The following is a 23,089-nucleotide window of genomic DNA, read 5'->3' as shown; positions in this document are numbered from 1 at the left end:
ACTCTGTCCCACTAGTCTCCCTCACCTCCAACCATCCTGCATATTAAAGAAAGATGAATCTTCATTAGCCAACACCCTCAAAAAGTTGTTCACCAATTTGGAAAATTTCAATGGCTCCCCAGTACCTGCCACATCAAGCCTGAACTCCGCCATTTGATTGTCAAAGATGACACCATTCAACCAACATAGCCTTAATTTCCATGGGCTACCTTATCCTACTGGACTCAGGAGAACCATTAGCCATCGTTGAATAAATAAATCCCTGCCACTGCTCACCCTGGAGCCCAGTACAAAGAATGAACAAGTTACGCAGAGCTGCCAATGTGAGAAACAATAAAATCCAGAAGTAAAATCTGCAATTTAAAGAACCTGCCCTTGTGAATTACAATTTAGAGCTCAGATTAAGAAACACCATTGGTTTTCTTGGTCTATGGCCCACTCACCTCTATCCACACAAAAATAAATGGTCCCCTTCCCATAAATACAAAGTTAGTGCAAATCTATCAAACTGTTTTCTATGGTGCAATAACAAATAAGAGCAATTTTATTGAGATAGCTGATTGCCCTACATCTGTCCTCTGCTCTCGTGAGGCTGGTCCTGTGTTCCACAAAAACCTGCAGTCACGCTGACTCTGTGCCCACACGTCTGCATGGCTCCTCTTGGGATGCTCCTTCCCACTACTCCCCCATCCAAATCCCATTCTGCAAAGCTTGATCTGAGCTTCAAACCCTCAGGTGTGCTTGCCCTACAAACCGCCACCCTCCGAGATTTTATTCTTGAACAATATTACAATATTACTTATTATTAAAGACAAATGTTCTCTGTAGTACTGATTGCTAAGTACCTCATAAGAGCCATTTTTGCTTCCTCACAGAGAAGGGTCATAACTTAAATGTATGTTTCCACATAGTGCTATGATCATAGCAGGTGCCAAATGAGTAGATTTTGATTGGTCAATCAATTCATGCTTTAATTCTATCATTATATTTAATTATATCAAAATAGTGCTGCACACGTAGCGAGGCTCAAAAATTTAGTTAATCAATAGGCACTTCATGAAGCATTTTCTAATCTACTACAGGTAGGTTGAAATATTCTCTATCAATCAATATGGCTTTTGTGCTACAGAAGGTTAACTAGCCTTCCAAAATTTGTGCCCCCCTTCCTTTAGATGGAGTTGTCCCTGAGAAGCAACTCTCTTGCATCGACATGAGGCCACCAATGGAATGTAACCAAGGTCATTTCTGAGCCAACATGGCTAAAATGTGGGTATGCCTTTTCCACCTTGTCTTTTCCCAGCTGGGGAGATGCCACCTGGTTGCAGGTCTCTTGAAGCTTTAGAGAATGGTGGAGCCAAAAGTTCAAAGAAACTGGTTCCCTGAATCCCCACATGGAAGTCACTATCCTGCCAGTCACTATCACGTGCATTGGACTGTCACATATATGAGGAATGCTTTTATCATGTTTAGCTGTGGAAATCTGTGGTTTGTTACACCTAAACAATCACTTACCTACTTCTGAAAGAGTAAAATTGCCACTGAGGAGAAGAGCAGCTCAAGATGAGAAGCAATTAAACTCTCATGCATGAATACATGATGAGTTACCCAGTGGAAGGCTAATTGGCTTCCAGAGTGTGCCTCTGAACATTTAATGAGGAATTCAGGCATGTTCCACCAGCCCTAACAAAATGATTTTACTGTATGTTCTAACATACCCAAGCCCAGAGTTACAAGGATTACATGAAGATGCCTTAATCTCCTCTCTCGCCAAACCACATTCCTGAACTAGAGAGCTATGCAAATAATTGCTGCTAGATATCTCCAGCTGGCTCTTCCACCAGCCCCTTGAATTCAGGGTCCCTAATGCTGATCTCCTCTCCCTGTCCCATTCACCCCAACCATATAATTCCTCCTCCTGAATTTCCTAAGTGACACGAATACCTGTCTGAAAATGGGCCTTGACGTCCACAAATGAACTTGGATCTCTCTGCTCCTGTGTTCCTCTACATAGCTTACCTACTTCTTGCATAGCAACAGTGTGCTGTGATCATTTGGGTAAGAATCTATCTTCCCACCAGAATATAAACTTTTTCAGACAAGGACCAAATATTTTTACCTGCGTCATCACATCAGTCAAATATTTGATTAATAAAAGAATAAATGATCATAGGCTTAAACTATACTGCAAAACAAAGCTTTTTGAAGGATACATAGGAGAAAATCTTCAGGACTAAGCAGGTTGGTCAAGAGTTTTTAAATATGATATTAAAAGAATAATCCATAAAATAAATTGATACATTGGACTTCATAAAAATTGAATGCTTTGGAGTTTCAAAAGACACCAGTAAGAAAATGAAAACACAAACCACAGATTGGAAGAAAATATTTGCAAATTATATTTCTTTTCCTTTTTTTTTTTTTTTTTTTGAGATGGAGTTTCCTTCTTGTTACCCAGGATGGAGTGCAATGGCGTGATCTTGGTTCGCTGTAGCCTCTACATCCCGGGTTCAAGCAATTTTCCCTTCTCAGCCTCCTGAGTAGCTGGGATTACAGGCACCCACCACCATGCCCCACTAATTTTTATATTTTTCAGTAGAGATGCTTTCACCATGTTGGCCAGGCTGGTCCTGAACTCCTGACCTCAGGTAATCCACTCTCCTTGGCCTCCAAAGTACTGGGATTTCAGGTGTGAGCCACCATGCCCGGCTGCAAATAATATTTCTTATAGAACTCATATCCAGAATATGTAAAAAGCTCTTATAATTCAATAATAAAAAGACAAAAGACCGAATTTTAAAATGGGCAAAGGATTTGAATAAACGTTTCACCAAAGAAGATATACAAATGGCCAATAAGCACATCAAAAAATGTTCAACATCATTTGTCATTAGGGAAATGAAAATCAGAACTTCAGTGAAATATCACTGCACTCTCACTAGAAAAATTATAATAGAAAAAGACAGTATAAAGTGTTGGCATGGATATAGAGAAACCAGAATTCTCAAAAATCTGCTACTGGAATGTCAAGTGATGCAACCACTTTGAAAAAGAGTTTGGTCATTTTCTAAAAGTTTAACATAAATTTACCATATGACTCAGCCATTCAACCCTAAGCATCTCCCTAAAAGAAATTAAAATGTAATCTACACACACACACACACACACACACACACACACACACACATACACACACACACAAGTGAAAATAGGTCAGGCGCAGTGGCTCATGTCTATAATCCCAGCACTTTGGGAGGCTGAGGCAAGCGGATCATGAGGTTAGAAGTTTGAGATCAGCCTGGCCAATATGGTGAAACCCCGTCTCTAATAAAAGTACAAAAATTAGCCAGTCATGGTTGCGTGTGCCTGTAATCCCAGCTACTCAGGAGGCTGAGGCAGGAGAGAATCACTTGAACCTGGGAGGTGGAGGTTACAGTGAGCCGAGATGGTGCCACTGTACTCCAGCCTGGGCAACAGAGCAAGACCCCATGTCAACAACAACAACAACAAAAGAGTGAAAATGGGTGTCTACACAAAGACTTGTATGTGAATGTTCATAGCAGCATTATTCTTAATAGCTCAAGAGAAGAAACAGTCCAAGTGTCCATCGACTGGTGAACAGGGAAACAAAAGTGGATTGCGGTGACCATGTACAACTCTGTAAGTTTACAAAACATCATTGAATTGGATACATAAAACAGATACATTAATGATACATAAATTATGCCTGAATAAAGCTTTAAAAAAATAAATGATAGCTTTATATTTGTACAGATGTCACCAGTACCACTATAATGGCAACATGTATTTATGTACCTACCATGTGCAGGCAGTGATGTAAGCATTTTATACCTATTAACTATGTATACATGGAATCCTCACAAAAATGCAAATACGTAGGTGCTATTGTTATCCTATTTTGCACATAAAACAGAGGCACAAACAGGTTAAATAACTTGTTATGTCACATACCTAAGAAGAGGTAGCTCTGCAAATATTAGGAGGGAATGAAATGATCGAATCACTGCAATTGCTACATCAAATACATGTCTCATTTTACTCAAATAATCATGGGAAACAAACAATGTTTGGATCATTATTCTTTTTCCCTTTAGCAACAAATTAAGAATTTAAAAATTTAATCTCAAATTATATAAAAATCTCATAAGCATCATTCAATTCTTCTTACCAGTCATTTTTCACAGAGGAAAACTAGTATTTCTGTTAAAGCACTACTATAGAGAGGCAGGATATTCACATCAGCATCACAATTTGCTATCAAGTGCAGGCCCTGCTAATATCATTCTACTCCAGTTTGTGGATCCAGGTCCTTTTGACCACAGATGGAAGTAAAAGGTGCCAGTGCTCAAAGTCTGCCAAAGTGAAGCTCCCACTTCCCTTTCATGAAAACCAGCCTCACATGCCTGTGCCCACATCTGCACCCACCTCTCCACAGAATCCTCAGCATGTCCTCTCATTTTCAAACCTGCCACTTGTCCCTACCTTAACATGAGCTGTGTGTGTGACACACATTTATGCTCCTTATGAGAAATAAAAATTTTATTTAGGTTAAAAAAAAAAAAAAAAAACACCTCTGTTGGATGTATCCAGGCTCACTTATACTACAAGTTACACTCTGCAAAAATAAACAAAATATGAAAGTCATAGAAAATCACGTGATTTTATTTGGATAGCAGTAAACAGGCTTGTTTCATGCTATTTTGTACATTATCAAATCACCAAATAGTCAACCCAAGTTAAGTCACATGAGTGACATAAGTGTGATTAGGAAAATAGTCTCACTTCTGAAAAAAAGAAAAAAGAGAGAGAGCAAGAGAGAAACTTTTAATTCTGCTAAGGGCCACCTGACCCAAATCTACAATTGACTAAAATGCTTGCTTTTTGACATAACCAAAGATAACTCAACTTGTGCAAGCATTCCCTGCAAATAAGATTTCTTTCCCTCTGCCCCTTCTTTTTTCTATCCTACCCTCTGGATTATAAGAATTAGCTCCTTTTTACTGAGGCTGAATCAATAATTTCATTTCTTCATTACTAATCTTAAGACAACTGAAGCAAATGAAAAAATGGAATTTGACTTGCTGAGGATTCATTATTGATGTGGTCTTTTAAAAACATTTTTGGTTCTCTGAAACAGTTTCTCAGAACTGTGCTCCATCTTCTCATTGGTTCCCTATTCTGTTTGTTCTTGGCCTCTGTGTTCCTTTTCGATTTTCTACAGGTTAGCAAGTGCCTCATTGTCTGCTTTTGAAATGTGTCTTTAGGCTTGCTTTTGTTTGACAAGGAATGCCAAGGCTGAGCTGACAAAGTCTGTTTGAAAATCTTTTTCCAGGTATACAAGATCAGTAAGCCTGTTCAATGTATACTATGATTAGAATTTTTCTTCAGATATTTATATCAACATTTCAGTTTTAGGAAGAGATGTTTTCTGAGCCTACCTGTCAGAGAGAAACTTATGAAAGGTAAGAACTCTATCATGTATATATTCAATTGTAGAAATACATTTGTGGTAGAGAGTTGACATCCTCCTGCTTTATGACTTAAAAGAAAGGAGGCAGGCTACAAGTACATCACACTCCTCCCCCAGGCTGAAACAGCCTCTCCTCAGGAGTTCTGGCCCTCAGATATGGGATTTCAGGTTTAATTTGGAAAGAGTTAGGAGGCTTTAATTATAAGAGTTTGTCTCCTGCATGCTTACCTTTTGAAAGTAGGAAAAATGGGAACCACAATATGAGGAAAACACAGTTACTGAAGGAAAGTGTGTCTCTGTAAAGTTACACACTAAGATTGCAATCTATCAATGGGAACTTATAAATGTGTAGGGTTTTATTCATCAAAAAGCTTCATGTTCAGTTTGGCAAATATTCATTGTTATCGCCGGATGTATTTAAAGCTGGAGTACATTCTACCCAAGACTTTACCAAAATAGAATATATTTCAAAATAAAAATCAATTTTAAATTGCTACTCTTATGAAATAAAGCTTAGCATATCACAAAAAGGGATGTCACTTTGGCCACCAGCTAGTTATCTAGACCCCACCAGTCAGGCTTACACTAACTTACTATAAGAAGAGTTTGCCAAGGACCATATACAGTAATAAAAAATTTGAGTGGAGGGTCATATCAGCCTAAGAGATGAAATAAATATTTTGGTAGGCTCAAGTAGAAAAATTAATTTCAAACTAGATTTGTTAAGTGACTAAATCTATTAACTAAAGCAGGTCCCACAGTTTGCCAACCTGAAAACACTTTCTTACCCATTCCAGTTAGCTGAAACACACAAACAGAACTCTGTGCAGTTTACCATGCATCCCTAAATTCACTGTCAACTAATTCAAACTGATCTTCTCCCTAGTTATTAGTATAAATATTATATTATAAAGGACTGACTTTGTCTCCATGAAAGATTATAATTTATGATTTCATCAATTTATTAGAAAATATTCATTAATCACATACGAGGCAGAGTTCTAGATACTGAATATACAACTGCAAATAACACAATCTTTGAACTCAAGGAGTCAGAGTCCAGTGAAGGCATAAAAAGAATCAGGTGTGTTCTCAACAAGGTCAAAAATAAGAAAAGAACTGAAAAGTCCTAACATGTAAATAATAATCAGTCATTTAAAGTGCTTTGCAGAATAAGATGGGGAGAATAAACAGATAGTTAAATCAAGCTTGAGACTGTATGTAGTTTTCTCTTTAAAAGCATTTTAGACAATAATGTTTTTCTGTTGTATAATTCATCATTATTTTTCAGGGCAACATTGACATAACTATGTTCCCTTTTCAATATAGTTTTCTATCAAGAACATTAAGTTCATATACTACCTGATTCTGCCACTAAAATGTATGAATGTAAGACACTTTCCCATTAAAATCACTGAGGATTGATGAACCTTTCTTTTTCTTGTTTTCAAGTGCTAACCAATGATGGTAATATGCATCAATGTAAGTTTCTAAATCCAACACAGAAGGGGGCGGGGAGGCAGAGAAGAAGGAATGCTTGCAGAGACATTTCACACTTTCCTAAGGCCTGAGTGCCAGAGCCTTGCTTTGAAGTCCCATCCCAGAAATGATTGGTTTCACATGCTGATTTTACCTTATTCTTAGGTGCTTTATACATACCTAAAAGAGAAAGACAAAAGATATGCCTATTCCATTATTAAAAAGTCAGAAAATAACAGATGTTGGTGAGGTTGCAAAGAGACAGGAACACTTACGTACGGCTGGTGGGGATGTGAATTAGTTCTGCCACCAGTGGAAAGCAGTTTGGAGAATTCTCAAAGAACTTAAAACAAAACGACCATTTGACCCAGAAATCCTATTGCTAGGATATTCCTAGAGGAATAGAAATCATTCTACAAAAAAAACCACATGGACTCATGTTCATCTCAGGCTATTCACAAAAGCAAACACCTGGAATCAACCTAGATGCCCATCCACAGTGGAATGGATAAGGAAAATGTGGTACACATATACCATGAAATAATATGCAGCCACAAAAAAGAACAAAATCATGTCCTTTGCAGCAACATGGATGCAGTAGGAGGCCATTATCCTAGGTGAACTCACGCAGGAACAGAAAACCAAATACTACATGTTCTCTTTTGTAAAAGTGGGAGCCAAACATTGAGTACACATGGACACAAAGAGGGGAAAAATAGACACTAGACTTGAGGGTGGAGGGCGGGAGGCAGAGGAGGGTTGAAAACTACCACTAGACACAATGTTCACTACTTATATCATTTGTATATCAAACCCTAGCAACATGTGATTTACCCATATGACAAATCTCATATGACAAACCTTCACGTGTACCCCCGAACCTAAAACAAAGGTTGAAAAAGAAAAAAAAAAAACCTAAGAGGACAGACCAGAAAAAAAAAATTGCCTATTACTTGGTTAAGAGGCTCAGTTTTCACACCAAAGCAGATTCAGTGTTGAGTACCATCCTAGATGGATGTACATAGCCATCCTAATGTTCCCCTCCAGCCACTGAAGACCAATAGCAATAAAGGGTGTTTTTCTTTGTGTCTATTCATGGTTTGGCTAACTTGGTGCAGCTGTTCAGAGTCTTTCACATAAAGAAGGGCTAAACCCATGCCAGAAACTTGCAGTGTAGTTTTAAGACATTCTACAAGATCATTCCTGCCATGGGGGCCAAAGAAAGTGTCGCAATCTGTACTAGTGACATGAGACAGGAAAAAAAAAAATGTCATTTTAAGATGGAGGCATATATACAGTCTATCCATTTCATTTTGTGTTTCTGCTAGCTTTAACTGGACACATTATACAGAATCTCTTGTTTTTTTCTACTGAATTTCCAGAGTTGTCTATGAATTCCCAAGATGAGAATATCTAATGTACTTCGGAAGGTGTTACTACGCTCACAAATTCAAATGATAAAAACAAATAGGGCTTTTCAAAACATGCATAAAACCAACATACATGTTAATGCCCGTGGTCTACCAGCTTAAGATGGAGGGCCCCAGAGAGAAGCACTTCAGAATTCCACAACTACACCTACTTCAGGGCTCATTTCAGGAATGAAGAGTAGATAATCATTTGTTTTGGATGCACAGGAGGCGAGCAGGGAATTTGAAAGGTGATGGAGGGAATATTCTTATTGGGGATAAAATGGAAATTATTTACTCTAGCCATCCTCATTATCCTGTTGATTTCCATCCTACTGACATTAAGAGGTCCTCTTATTTTCCCACCCACTTCTCTCCCTGCTCTTACCATTTTCTATTCCTTTTGATTTCATGATAAAAATTTGCAAGTCTGAAACTTACATTTCACCTGAAGTGTTAATATTCAAGCTCCATGTATTAAAAAGAAGAATGGGGAAGGCTCCACTTTCAAACCTGTAGTCAACTCTCTAGTGTGAGAATTTTGACAAGCAGAATTGCATGTCCACTTATCAATGTATCAACACTTACCAGTGTTGCTTTTATTGGCTTGTTTCTAGTACAATCATTTTATGCAAAATTCTAAATTCGTGTAAAGATAGAGTTAAGGAAACATTTTTTAAGGTGTGTTTCATGTGCAGAAAAAATAAAGTCTAATTAATTGCTTTTCTTTCTTTTTCTTCACAAGACTAGAAATGCATTTCGGTTGTGGTCTTTTGTTGTAGCGAACAGATCTTCCTGAAGAAGAAGAAGAAAAAGATACCTCTTAGAGCAGAAATATTCTCAGGGTATTGGGGGAAAGTCCATTAAGGAGTTTAATTCTGCTAAAATAAGATCCCTAGCTGCCTTGCGCCGGAGGCATCTCATACAAAAGGTGCAATTTGGAAACTTGATTAAGTAAGTTCTGCTGCTGCTCCTTGGCAGAGTGGTACACTGCCCAGTGGTCCACAGCTTCCTGAGCCCGTGCGTCCAATTCATCATTACTACACTTCATCAGTAAACTCCAGAGAGTCAGACTGGTTAGAATCCTAGCTCAACAAATGTATTAGCCATGGGATCATAAGTCTAGGGTTTTTTTGTTGTTGGTTACATGAGTAAAAATCTGATTTAAAAATTTACCTCACAGCATTGTCCTAAGAAAATAATTTCTTTAAAGCAGCTAGCACAATGTCCAACATATAGTATATGTTCGAAAATTATTGTTTTCCTTTTTTTTGAAAACATATCCCAACCCAGAACTTACTCTCCCGTAAACATTTTGGGGGGAAGAAAACTAAGTAAGGCTCAATGATGCAAATAAGCAACTTATTATGAACCTATAACCGTTCAATCAAAACAGAATGCAAACACTATTTTTTTCAAAAGTGTAGGCTATACTAATTACATCCAAAGTACTTGCCTTCAATAATTTGTTCCCAAAGGGGGCTTATGCTTCTTGATACAGGTCCTGGGTCTAAATAACAAGTCAACATGACTTTGATTAGTTTCCAATGTGTGTAGTTTAGAAAGGAATTTGAAGAATTTCCCAAAAGCTCTCCTTTCTTAAAAATCCTTGAGGAAAATTACAAGGGACTTTTAATCTACAACAGGTGACTCTTTCTCAGATGTCTCATGAACCAAAGCAAAACAGACTATGTAACTAGGACCTGCTGGGCCCCAAGCTACCTTTATTTAGGTAACCATAACGAACAAAGTGCCCATCACCATGTGGTCGATTTCTTGAAAAACAGAGCTTCCTCTCTCAGTCACATAAGCTGATCTTTTTCTTTCCCATCCTAAAAGGTGACGTGAAGGACAAATAGTTCAGGGTGTTAGACACCAAAGAGCTTCCAGGGTCAGGCCACAATGACCACAGATATCTGAAAATGAACCAAATCACAAGACCTCCACAGACAGGATAACTTTCCTCCTCACTATAGAAGAAAAGACCCAGAATCCAGCTAAAAGCAACTCTCACCACTCAACCCAACTGGAGGAGAGGTGGGGGCATGAAGTGAATGTTGGTAAGACCATCAATGAACCATGGCTTATGCTGAAGCCTTCAGATCCATTTTGAAGCTCATCACCCATCAAAAGACAGTGTAAATGGAAAAAGGAATAAAGCTACCTGTCACATACATACAGTTTGAGTTGTTCTATTAAAATGGAAAGCAAAAATGCTTTGACTGCATTGCTTTCTAGTAACAGACAAGTAAAAAAAGAATATTTTAGACAGTTCTCACTCTCTCAGCTAAATAGAATAAAACTCCTGGTCTGATTCCAATCCCATTATCAAAGGACCATTCACCTAATGTAAAAAAGTCCGTCTTCATCAATTTATCATTAACAAGAGCATTATTACCCAATGTAAGGGAACTGCTCTTCCCCTAGGGATTCTGTTAATGGGAGGCTGGAGGCAGATAACAAGCATGGGAATAGGTCGGCCACAGGAGGGAATGCAATATACATGTTCTGTATTCCCAGCAAAGGACATTGCACAATGGCCTTCTATGACTGATGAGTTCCTGGCACACTAAAAAAAGAATGGAGGGGGCTGAGATGACAAAAGTTTAAACTTTCGCAGGGCCACCTTCCATACTTTTTTTTAAGGAATCTATGCTTGTTTTTAATACACATTCCCCAGTGGCTCTCGGTTCCTGCCCAGATTTCTCATCCTCTCTTTAAGAGCACACAGACTTGCAGTATGAAAGTGATGCATCCTGGAATAATAAGACAATGTAAATGAGCACATTTTTCAAAGACTAAGATGCTGCCGTTAGTTCCTTATTAAGTCATCCTGCAATTACAAGGTGTTGTCCAAACTCTCTATTGGTATTAACTAATTTAATCCTTCCAAAGAATTCAATTATTTGCTGTTATTTTGCCCATTTTTACAGATGTGAAAGAGGAAGCACAAAGATGTCTAACAACTCTCTGTCACAGAGTTAAAATATACATGGCAGAGCTAGGATTTGAACCCAGCACTTCTAGCACTGGAGTCCATGCTCTTGAGAAGCATACCCTAACGCCTGTCAATCCTACTACTAATAAAGTAAGAGCAGGCAAATTAATATATGACTTGAGGGATATATGAGGTAACCAACGCGTAATCAAACATTCAGGCTGGTAAAGCTGGGTGCTTCAATCAGATCATGAACATTGTAGTCGAACCCAGATTCAAATCGAGAGCAGACTCTACTACACATTAGTTAGTGCAATAAACTGAAGGTTCACAGCCCCTCAAAAGTCATACAGGTATTGATCGACTTACCACCTATGCAACTTACGACCATTCAGCTTTGCGACCACAATCGCTAGCCATGACTGCTCCGTGTCTGGCAGGGCAAACGTTGCCCAGCTGGGCATACAACAGTGCGGACCAGCTTCCGGCAGCACTACCATCTCCGCGTGCACCATTTCAACTGTACATATAGCCTACTCAACTTACAACCAAATTGTGTTACGACCAGTCCGCAGTCCCGACCGTGGTCGTAAGTTGAGCACTAGCTGTATGTTGAAATCCTAACCACCAAGGTGACATTATTAGGAGGTGGGGCCTTTGGGAGTTGATTCAAAGAGAACCCTTCTCAAGTTTGAGGTCATGCAGTGTCACCAACGGTGTTGCAGAACGGGCCCATCTACCACCGCCATCAGTGGCCTATGTACATACCACGCCAGGTCTGCCTTAAAGAAAAGATGCTAAGGGGCGCACGTACTATGTTAATCGTAACAATCGAACCACAACTTGGACTCCACCTGTCATGCAACTTGCAGAAGATGGTGCATCCAGATCAGCCACAAACAGTAACAACCATCTAGTCAAGCCTCAGCTCGCTGGCCTCACAGCCTCAGCTTGCCAACAGTAACTTTATCTGCCCCACTGGAGGGTGCCAAGCACTCACCCTTACGTCAGGCTGTGAAAGACACCCTTTCCAACCCACAGTCCCCACAGCCATCACCTTACAACTCCCCCAAACCACAACACAAAGTCACACAGAGCTTCTTGCCACCTGGCTGGGAAATGAGGACAGCGCCAAACAGCCAGCCCTTTTTCATTGATCATAACACAAAGACTACAACCTGGGAAGATCCGGAAGATCCGCATTTGAAATTTCCGGGATATATGCGGTCAAAGACATCTTTAAACCCCAATGACCCTGGCCCCCTTCCTCTGGCTGGGAAGAAAGAATTCACTTGGATGGCTGAATGTTTTATATTGATCATAACAACAAAATTACTCAGGGGGAAGACCCAAGACTACAGAACCCAGCTGTTACTGGTCTGGCTGTTCCTTACTCCAGAGAATTTAAGCAGAAATATGACTACCTCAGGAAGAAATTAAAGAAACCTGCTGATATTCCCAATAGGTTTGAAATGAAACTTCACAGAAACAACATATTTGAAGGGTCCTATCAGAGAATTATGTCGGTGAAAAGACCAGATGTCCTAAAAGCTAGACTATGGATTGAGTTTGAATCAGAGAAAGGTCTTGACTACGGGGGTGTGGCTAGAGAATGGTTCTTCTTACTGTCCAAAGAGATGTTCAACCCCTACTATGGCCTCTTTGAGTACTCTGCAATGGACAACTATACCCTTCAGATCAATCCTGATTCATGCCTTTGTAATGAAGATCGTTTGTCCTCCTTCACTTTCACTGGAAGATTTGCTGGGCTGGCGGTATTTCACGGGAAACTCTTAGATGGTTTCTTCATTAGACCATTTTACAAGATGGTGTTGGGAAAGCAGATAACCCTGAATGATGTGGAATCTGTGGATAATGAATATTACAACTCTTTGAAATGGATCCTGGAGAATGATCCTACTGAGCTGGACCTCATGTTCTGTATGGATGAAGAAAACTTTGGACAGACATATCAAGTGGATTTGAAGCCCAACGGGTCAGAAATAATGGTCACAAATGAAAACAAAAGGGAATATATCGACTTAGTCATCCAATGGAGATTTGTGAACAGGGTCCAGAAGCAAACGAACGCCTTCTTGGAGGGATTCACAGAACTGCTTCCTGTTGATTTGATTAAAATTTTTGATGAAAATGAGCTGGAGTTGCTGATGTGCGGCCTTGGTGTTGTGGACGTGAATGACTGGAGACAGCATTCTATGTACAAGAACGGCTACTGCCCGAACCACCCCGTCATTCAGTGGCTCTGGAAGGCTGTGCTGCTCATGGACGCCAAAAAGTGGATCTGGTTACTGCAGTTTGTCACGGGGACATCACGAGTACCTATGAATGGATTTGCCAAACTTTATGGTTCCAATGGTCCTCAGCTGTTTACAATAGGGCAATGGGGCAGTCCTGAGAAACTGCCCAGAGCTCACACATGCTTTAACAGCCTTGACTTACCTCCATATGAAACCTTTGAAGACTTACGAGAGAAACTTCTCATGGCCGTGGAAAATGCTCAAGGATTTGAAGGGGTAGATTAAGCACCCTCTACCTCGGGGGTGGTTGTTCTTCAAGCAAGTTCTGCTTGCACTTTTGCATTTGCCTAACAGACTTTTGCAGAGGCGGTGGCAGAGAGCAGCTACAGGCATGGCCCCTGGAGCCAAGCCTTCGCCATGCACTCCTCCAAGTTTGGATGCAGGAACCGGTCCCAGCTTGAGTTCCTGCATTTCCCACCGTAAATTACCAACTGGTTGATGTGTACACTAATTATATTTCAGGAGGACTTATGCTATTTATGTTGTGCCTCTGCAGGCAAAGCCCTTAATAAATATTTTTCATCCTTTCTAATGACAATGAATGGAATTAATCACTCTACAGGTATAGTATTACAACTCGTGTTTACATTTTAAAATGATTTAGACCGATTTTCAGATTTCATTATGAGTAAAGAAGTCTCATGTACCTGGGAAAAAAAATTTTCCAGGTACATGAGACATATTTAATCACAATGAAATCATCAGGTTATAAGGGCTGAGTCCTTGTGAATAAATTAGTGTATTTATAGTAGAGGCCCTAGAGAGCTGCCTTCACCATCCACTATGTGAGGACACAGCAAAACGGTGTCCTCTTTGAACCAGAAAGTGGACCCACCCCAGAAACTGAATCTACCATCACCTTGCTCTTGAACTTTCCAGCCTCCAGAATTCTGAAATATACGTTTCTGTTGTTTATAAACCACCCAATTTATGGTATTTTTGTTACAGAAGCCCAAACAGACTAAGACGGTTAAACGTGAACAAGTTAATTGACTATCTCAAGTCCCACTTTCCCCATCTTTACAATGGAGATAATAATATTCCTTACCTCACAGGGTCGTGAGAATTAGATAAAATAGCGTCTGTGTAGGCATACTTGCATAGACTCCTAGCAACCTATTCAGTGCTCCATAAACATTAGCTATGCTAATTATCATCATCATCATCATTAGTGTTTACAACATGTGTGGATTTCCATTGCAGGTGAGTATTTAGAAGTAATGATCCTTCTTCGACTCTCTCCAAGCCCTGCAGCCATGGCTTTCAAAAGCCCACACATGTGCAATGACTAATGGGGATTAGGAGCCTTGCCGCAGCTAAGGATCACAGCAAAGCTGAGGAGCTCACAGGGACTAAATTCCTCAACCTTGGCTTTATTAGTAAGTTTCTCTGGCTGAACTAACCCAGCCCATGCCAGTCAAACATTCCCTTGCAAATATAAATCATTAAACCCAATAAACCACAGACATAGAAGATTGTCCACAGCAGATAAAGCTGTGGGTCAGAGTAGCCAATCCCTGAGGCTTTGAGGGAAGAGAGGAAAAAGCAACAGCATTAATTATATAAACAGTTACTTGGAAATGCTTTAAGCATGTGTTTTAGATTCTCCTTTAATTAGGATAAATAATTACTTCACTTTCATCTTTCAGTGAGCTCTCAAACTCTCCCATGCCCTATCTTCAAATACCAACTAGAAATACTCAAAGATCGGGGGAATAAACTAACTGTGTACACGTTTAAAGCTACTTTATCTTTCTGGGTCTTGGCTTCAGCATCTGCACAATGAGGAGATTGGACAAGGTAAGTCTCCAAGGCCTCTTCCAGTAGATGTTTACAACTCTATGCAGTGTATAGAGGCAGACATAATGGCTACGCCACTTTACTTGTCTCATATTCTTTTCTAGGGAGAGCACAACACTTGAATATATGAACCACATTTGTTTATTGAGCTTCAAATACTGTTTTACCCACGCAAACATCAAGACATCAGCAATGCTGTAAGTGTGCCACTCCCTGCCATAAAAGAAAGAAACCCAAAATAGGCCTAAACAATGTCTACAGACTAGCCTCAAATGAGAAATAGTTAAAAGAACTGAATGTGTTTTTGGGAAACAGCAATGTTATCTCTTTTAATTAGACTTATTATGTGTAGCGTCACAAATAGAATCAATAGATTAACATTACAGGGAAAGAGAGATGTGGGATAACTTTATAAGAAATAACTTCCACCCGAGATAATGGTTCAAAATGGAAACAAGCATTTTATATAGCTATGAGCATTACTAACAAGAGAAGACTTCCTATCAAAGATGCTTAGAGGAAATTCCTCAGTTGGGAACATATCTGGGAAGTTGTATATCGAGCTCATATTGCCTCTGAGAGTCTTTTGTGACTCTCCCATGTAGTTAATAACCTCCATCAGATCCCCAAACACCATTCATCCTATAACTAAAGTAGATCAGTTATGTTTGGTATTATACGTACGTATTGGCGTCGCCCTTACAAAACCAAGTGTCACTTTACCTTTGGTCTATCCCTATCATAGCTCCAAGCACATAGTAGATTTTCAGTAAACATTGACTGAATGATTTTTAAAAAGGAAATTGATGACTATAAGTTCAAAAAGACTGTTTTTGCCCTGAGAGACTTGTAATCTAACTGGAGTCAAAATCAACATAGCGAAGATAAACTTTATATAATAATGTATGATGCTTTGCACCTAGTTGGGACTTGATAAATATTTGAGAAACAAGTTTATAAACACCATGCGACTCCTCATGGTCTGTCAGACTCACTTGCATTCTCACTCTTGTGCATTCATTCAAGATTTTTCTATCACCTGGGCCACCCTTCCCCAAACTCTTCTCTAGAGAACCAAGATCCTTCCCGTCCTAGAAACCTGTATCACTTACTTACCGTCTAATAGTATGTCTAATTGCCAACATTCATTAAGCAAACAGCCATTGACTGCTCTATAGCGTGAGCTGAGCTCATCTTTGGGAGTGCAGATGAAAGAGACACATTTTCTTCCCTCAGAGGTTTAAAGTTCACTGGAAGCCAAGCATTGTCCACTAACATGGACATTTAAAAAATTTTTTTCATAGAGTCAGGGTCTCACTTTGTTGCCCAGGCTGGTCTCAAACTCCTGGACTCAAGTGATCCTCCCACCTCGGCCTCCCAAAGTGCTGGGATTACAAGTGCCTAGCCTAAAATGAACATTTTTAATACTGAATGTTACAGAAGAAACACTGAAGGTGGCACCTGACGACTATAGGTGATGATGGGCGCTTGTGAAGACAACCCTGCAGGGAAAGCTTTCTGGAGGAGGTATCACCAGAGCAGAGTCTTGAAGACATGATGAAGTGAGACAGGTAAAAGAGGAAAGCTCCTTTCAGGCAAAGTAGCATGCACAGAGGCTGCAGGAAAGGAAAGCGCAATTAATTGAATATGGCTAGCATGCACAGAAGAGGTAAGAGAGGGACATGAAGAAGCAGCGTGAGCTGAGTGAGGAAGAGACCTCTATGCCCAAAAGCCCATATTTTATCCTTACACTAATGGGGAACTTTTGAAGGATTGTAAACAAGGAAATAACCTGATTATATTTGTCTTTTATAATGTTAACTAAAACAAGAGTGGACTGAAAGGGAGGACAGGCCCTAGGCAGAGGGGCTCATCAGGAAGCAACTTTAGTAAACTATGTATGAAATGAATTAAAGCCATCTCAGTGGGGAAGAAAGGTTGGATTTACAGGAGGTTGGATTTATAGGATTGGGTAAAGTTACACTGGAAGTCAGACTGAGTAAGGAGTCAAGGATCATTTCCAGAATTCTCACTAGAAGAGCCAAGTGGCTAGGGATGACATTTACTGAGATAGAAATACAGGAGCAGGGGTGGATTAGTAAGGAAAACGGAGAATTTCATTTTAGAGCTAGTGAGTTTGAGACGCCTGGGAGATAGTCAAGTAGGAGGCAGTTGGATACACAAATCAAAATTTGGGAGTAAGAACTAGGATGGAGGCGTGACTTTTGGAATCATAAACACGGATGGGGAATGCAAATAGTGGAAACTGATGAGATCTCACAGGGATTGTAAGTGAGGAGAAATTAAGGTAGGCACCAACACCCCATCCCTAACCTGCTTCTGAAAAGCTGAAGAAACCAAAAAGTCCTCTCCCTCAAGACAGAGAAAACCGGGATCATGCACTTGTCCCAAGTCACCACTTTTCCAAAGGAAAAAGAAACAAAGACTTTCATGAATCCTAATGGGTCAGAAGTGTATCCATTGGTGATTGTTTTTAAATTTAAATACCATCTTTTTTCTGTAATTGCAGAAACATGGGAAGCTGACATTTGCTGTAAACCTGCTGACCATCAGCAACCCTGATTTGATTGTGCCCTGTTCTCTACTTTGAGGGAGGTGGGGCAGCTGGCTTAACATTTAAGAGTTTGGTGTTTTTAACTAATAAAGACTCTGCTTTTCTTTTCCCTGAAGGTTGTTTCAGCCAAACCACTGTTTTCTGCTGTTTCAATCTCAAAATAAAAGAAAACTTAAATCAAAACAAAAGAAATAAAAGGAATGTTCCCTGGACCTAAAAGTACTTGAAGTCTTGAAGAAGTGCTGAGAGGATCCTTCACTTTAGTATGCCTGCCTTGTCACCCTACAACAATTGTAAGCTCCCTGAAGGCAAATAATCAGATTATATGTGTATGTGGGTCCACTGTGGCAACTAACAGAGTGCCTTCCACATAGAACTGCCCAGTAACTACTTAGGGAATCAGTGGTTGCTTAGACAATTAGACTCATTTATACGCACATCTCTGTAGCTCTTGGAGCCTGCTTCACACTACTTATCACAATTATTTGTTATCCTGTTCTCTGGTCATTCATGGGTGCAGTCCTAGGAACTGCAGTTAGACAGTAAGCTTCTTGAAGACAGGAATGCTAACTCGGACTTCACCTTGTCTTGCATGCTGACCAAAAGCAGTGCCCAATAAAGCTTGTTGATTCTCATGCTGTTGAAGTTTAAATGAATTTATCCTGCTACATTACACCTTCTGAAAAGCAAAAAGAATATCTATCTCAGATTAAGCAGGACTGTAATAAGTATTCTGAAGCACACTCTAAACAATACATGTTTCTGTATGTAGCCTAATTGAGTAATTCATTCAGGAGAGTTTCCACTGAATTAGGTTTCAGCAGGCTGCACTGTGACCTTCAGTTGGTAATATACATTTCATATGCAGGCTTATAAGCAGCATCAATAATGTGGTATATTTCTTGTGAATTAAATTATCAAAGGCTTCCAGTGCAATGCAGGAAATTGCACTCACTGCACAAACCTTTTGGAATGAAAGAGAGAGGGAGAGAAAGAAGACGTAAAAAAATGAGAATGTATTCAGGGAGGCAAAGGAAGAGAAAAGGCTGGGCTCGTTGCAAGAAATCTGTGTCAACGAACTCCAGCTCCGACAGGCCAGGGGGTTACCTCACAGCCTCCATATGGCTTCACAAATAACCTTTCCATTCAGAAAGAATTATAGGAAACCTTCCTAAAAAGTATTCCAACAGAATAACTAGTGAAATAGTAGGTAAAAAAGGGGTAGATAAGAAGCATAATAATTTTTTTAAATATGAAATAAGATGGTAGAAATGAGTCTGTTACTAATCACCAAAAAGCAAATGGATTATAATTACCTATACAAAGTTGGAAATTCTCAGAAGGAATATTGAAAACAAAACAAAACAAATTCCAGCTATTATATGGTGCTTATAAGAGACACATGGAAAACATAATGACAGCAAAAAGTTGAAAGTTAAAGGAATGGCAAAAACATACAGAGCAAACATTAAGTAAAACAAACCTGTGGTGGCAATATTAAGAAGACACAAAATAGAATTCAAGGCAAAATGCCGTATTAGAAAAACCCTAGAGAGGCCACTGGAGGGGCAGGGTAAGCTGTCTTTCAGGGGCAGGGCAGGGCAGACCTTAGCTGTGAGGGAATGGGCTGGGCGTAAGGATGGGGCCAAGTGGTGTTGGCCTGGGCCGATCAGTCAGGGCTGATTGAACAATGAATAAGCTTGTTCCAATCAGATACACAGAGAACCCCATAATCAACAGATAGAGACTACATGATATTTTTCAAGCACACATAGAGCAGTTACAACAACTGACACTAATCTTCACAAACAACCTATGAAGGAGGTACTATTATATTCTCAGTTTACTTACGGGAAACCCGAAGCCCAAAGGTTAAGTAACTTTCCCATAGTCACACACATCAGATAGGAGCAGGGCTGGAATGTAAATCCAGACACTCTGGTTCCAGGGTCCAACTTTGAGTAACAGAAGCAAGGGCAAAGAATGAATAAAATAGAAAACTGAGAAACAGTAGAGATGTTCAACAAATCAAAACTGATTTTCTGAGAAGACAAAATTAAAAACTAACAAAGTATTCAGAAGGAATATTGAAAACAAAACAAATTCCAGCTATTATACAGTGCTTAGAAGAGACACATAGAAAACATAATGACAGCAAAAGGTTGAAAGTTAAAGGAATGGCAATCAAATACGTAACAAATTTAAAAAGCATATATAATCATGATAGAAATATAAATACAGATACGGTAGAAATTCTAAAACACGTAAGGTAATACTATCATCAACTTTATAGCAATGTTTTAAAACATTGATGAAATGTGCGATTTTTCTGAAAATATTTAAATCCTAAAACTGACTTAAAAAGTAAAAAAATAAATATACCAGTAGCAATTAAAAAGATTGACCCTATAATAAAATTCTACTAATCCTCCCCCTAAAAGTTTCAGGTCCACTAGTTAATATTCACTAAACTTTTAAGAAACCGTTATCCGTATTTCATACAACTCTTTCATAGAATGGAAGAAGAAGATGAACCTCATTAAGAAGACCCAAAGTAAACTTAAATACAGATGGTAGGGTAGATGCCATATTACCCTTATACTTGTCTTCACTGTTCAAATATTTCATATTAAAAATAAGGTATGGGAACTGCATGGGGCCGGCTATCAAATATGCCTATATTGTATTTTTTATTCCAAATTTCACATTCTTCGATTCAAAATCTGTCAATCATCTCAGCATCCATAATTCTAATTACATATTTTTTCTTTTTCATTCAACTTGCTGTTTCTTAGGGGATATTTTCAACACATCAGACCAACCTCTCACCAACGTTGTCAGTGTGCAGGCAACTCTCTCCCACAGACACCCTTTCAGAAAGGAGAATAGCTGTTCTCTCCCAGATACTTTCTGAATATGTAACCATTTGAACATGTCACTACTTGAAGTCTTCAACAGAAATATGTGCAAGCCCTACCTTAAAAACCTTTGCGAGGGCCATGACGTTCTTTAGATATTGGTCCTGCCTCTATGGGGAATTATCTTTAGAAATAGGTCATCCTTATTCTTTCCCAGTAGGTGCGTTCATTAAATTTCTTGACCTACAGCTTCATCCTGGGGATACAAGGCTAGCTCAACATATGCAAATCTATAAATGTAATCCACCACATAAACAGAATCAAAGACAAAAACCACATGATTATCTCAATAGATGCAGTGAAGGCCTTTGACAAAATTCAACAGCCCTTTATGCTAAAAAGTCTCAAGAAACTAGGTAACAATGGAAGGTATCTCTCAGGTTTGTCAAAGATCAGATGGTTGTAGATGTGTGGCATTGCCTCCGAGGCCTTGTTCTGTTCCATTGGTCTATATCTCTGTTTTTAGTACCAGTACCATGCTGTTTTGATTGCTGTAGCCTTACAGCATAGTTTGAAGTCAGGTAGCATGATGCCTTCAGCTTTGTTCTTTTTGCTTAGGATTGTCTTGGCTATGCGGGCTCTCTTTTGGTTTCATATGAAGTTTAAAGTGGTTTTTCCCAGTTCTGTGAAGAAAGTCAATGGTAGCTTGATGGGGATAGCATTGAATCTATAAATTACTTTGGGCAGTATGGCCATTTTCACAATGTTGATTCTTACTAACCATGAGCATGGAATGTTTTTCCATCTGTTTGTGTCCTCTCTTATTTCCTTGATCAGTGGTTTGTAGTTCTCCTTGAAGAGATCTTTTACCTCCTTTGTTAGTTATATTCCTTGGTATTTTATTCTCTTTGTAGCAATTCTAAATGGGAGCTCACTCAGGATTTGGTTCTCTGTTTATCTGTTATTGGTGTATAGGAATGCTTGTGATTTCTACACATTGATTTTGTATCCTGAGACTTTGCTGACGTTGCTTATCAGCTTAAGAAGGTTTTGGGCTGAGACAATGGGGTCTTCTAAATATACGATCATATCATCTGCAAATAGGGACAATTTTACTTCTTTTCCTAATTGAATGCCCTTTGTTTCTTTTTCTTGCGTAATTGCTCTGCTATAACTTCCAATACAATATTGAATAGGAGTGGTGAGAGAGGGTATCCTTGTCTAGTGCCAGTTTTTAAAGGGAATGCTTCTAATTTTTGCCCATTCATTATGATATTGACTGTGGATTTGTCATAAATAGCTTTTATTGTTTTGAGATACATTCCATCGATACCTAGTTTATTGACAGAGTTTAGCATAAACAGCTGTTGAATTTTGTCGAAGGCCTTCTCCGCCTCTATTGAGATAATCATGTGGTTTTTGCCTTTGGTTCTGTTTATGTGGTGAATTACATTAATAGATTTGTGTATTTTGAACCAGCCTTGCATCCCCAGGATTAAGCCTACTTAATTGTGGTGGATAAGCTTTTTGATGTTCTGTTGGATTCGGTTTTTGCCAGTATTTTATTGAAGATTTTTGCATGGATGTTCATTATGGATATTGGCCAGTAGTTTTCTGTTTTAGTTGTGTCTTTGCCAGATTTTGGTATCAGGGTGATGTTGGTCTCATAGAAAGAGTTAGGGAGGATTCCCTCTTTTTGGATTGTTTGAAATAGTTTCAGAAGGAATGGTACCAGCTCCTCTTTGTATGTTTGGTAGAATTTAGCTATGAACCCGTCTGGACCTGGACTTTTTTTGGTCGGTAGGCTATTAATTGCTGCCTCGACTTCAGACCTTGTTATTGGTCTATTCAGGGTTTCAACTTCTTCTTGGCTTAGTCTTAGGAGTGTGCAAGTGTCCAGGAATTTATCCATTTCTTCCAGATCTACTGGTTTATGTGCATAGAGTTGTTTGTAGTAATCTCTAATGGCAGTTTGTATTTCTGAAGAATCAGTGGTGATCTCCCCTTTATCCTTTTTTATTGCATCTATCGGATTCTTCTCTCTTTCTAGCTAGTGGTCTATTTTGTTGATCTTTTCAAAAAAACAGCTCCTGGATTTATTGATTTTTTTAAGGATTTTTTGTGTTTCTATCTCCTTCAGTTCTGCTCTGATCTTAGTTATTTCTTGTCTTCTGCTTGCTTTTGAGTTTTTTTTTTATCTTGCTCCTCTAGCTCTTTCAATTTT

At 39.1% G+C, this 23,089-nt stretch overlaps 1 pseudogene across 1 annotated transcript; it reads left to right on the top strand.

Annotated features, from left to right (window-relative positions):
• The first annotated feature begins 11,732 nt into the window (after positions 1 to 11,732).
• On the top strand, positions 11,733 to 14,170 carry LOC116530021 (annotated as a pseudogene). Its single transcript, XR_004259791.1, has 2 exons — positions 11,733 to 11,836; positions 11,960 to 14,170. The product of XR_004259791.1 is annotated as an E3 ubiquitin-protein ligase NEDD4-like pseudogene (transcript).
• Positions 14,171 to 23,089: the final 8,919 nt, after the last annotated feature.

This window comes from Sapajus apella, unplaced genomic scaffold, assembly GCF_009761245.1.
Source record: "Sapajus apella isolate SASKATOON/1434 unplaced genomic scaffold, GSC_monkey_1.0 scaffold64, whole genome shotgun sequence".
NCBI lineage: Eukaryota > Metazoa > Chordata > Mammalia > Primates > Cebidae > Sapajus > Sapajus apella.
The sequence above is the reverse complement of the archived record's forward strand: the minus strand, read 5'-3'. Positions and strand labels throughout refer to the sequence as shown.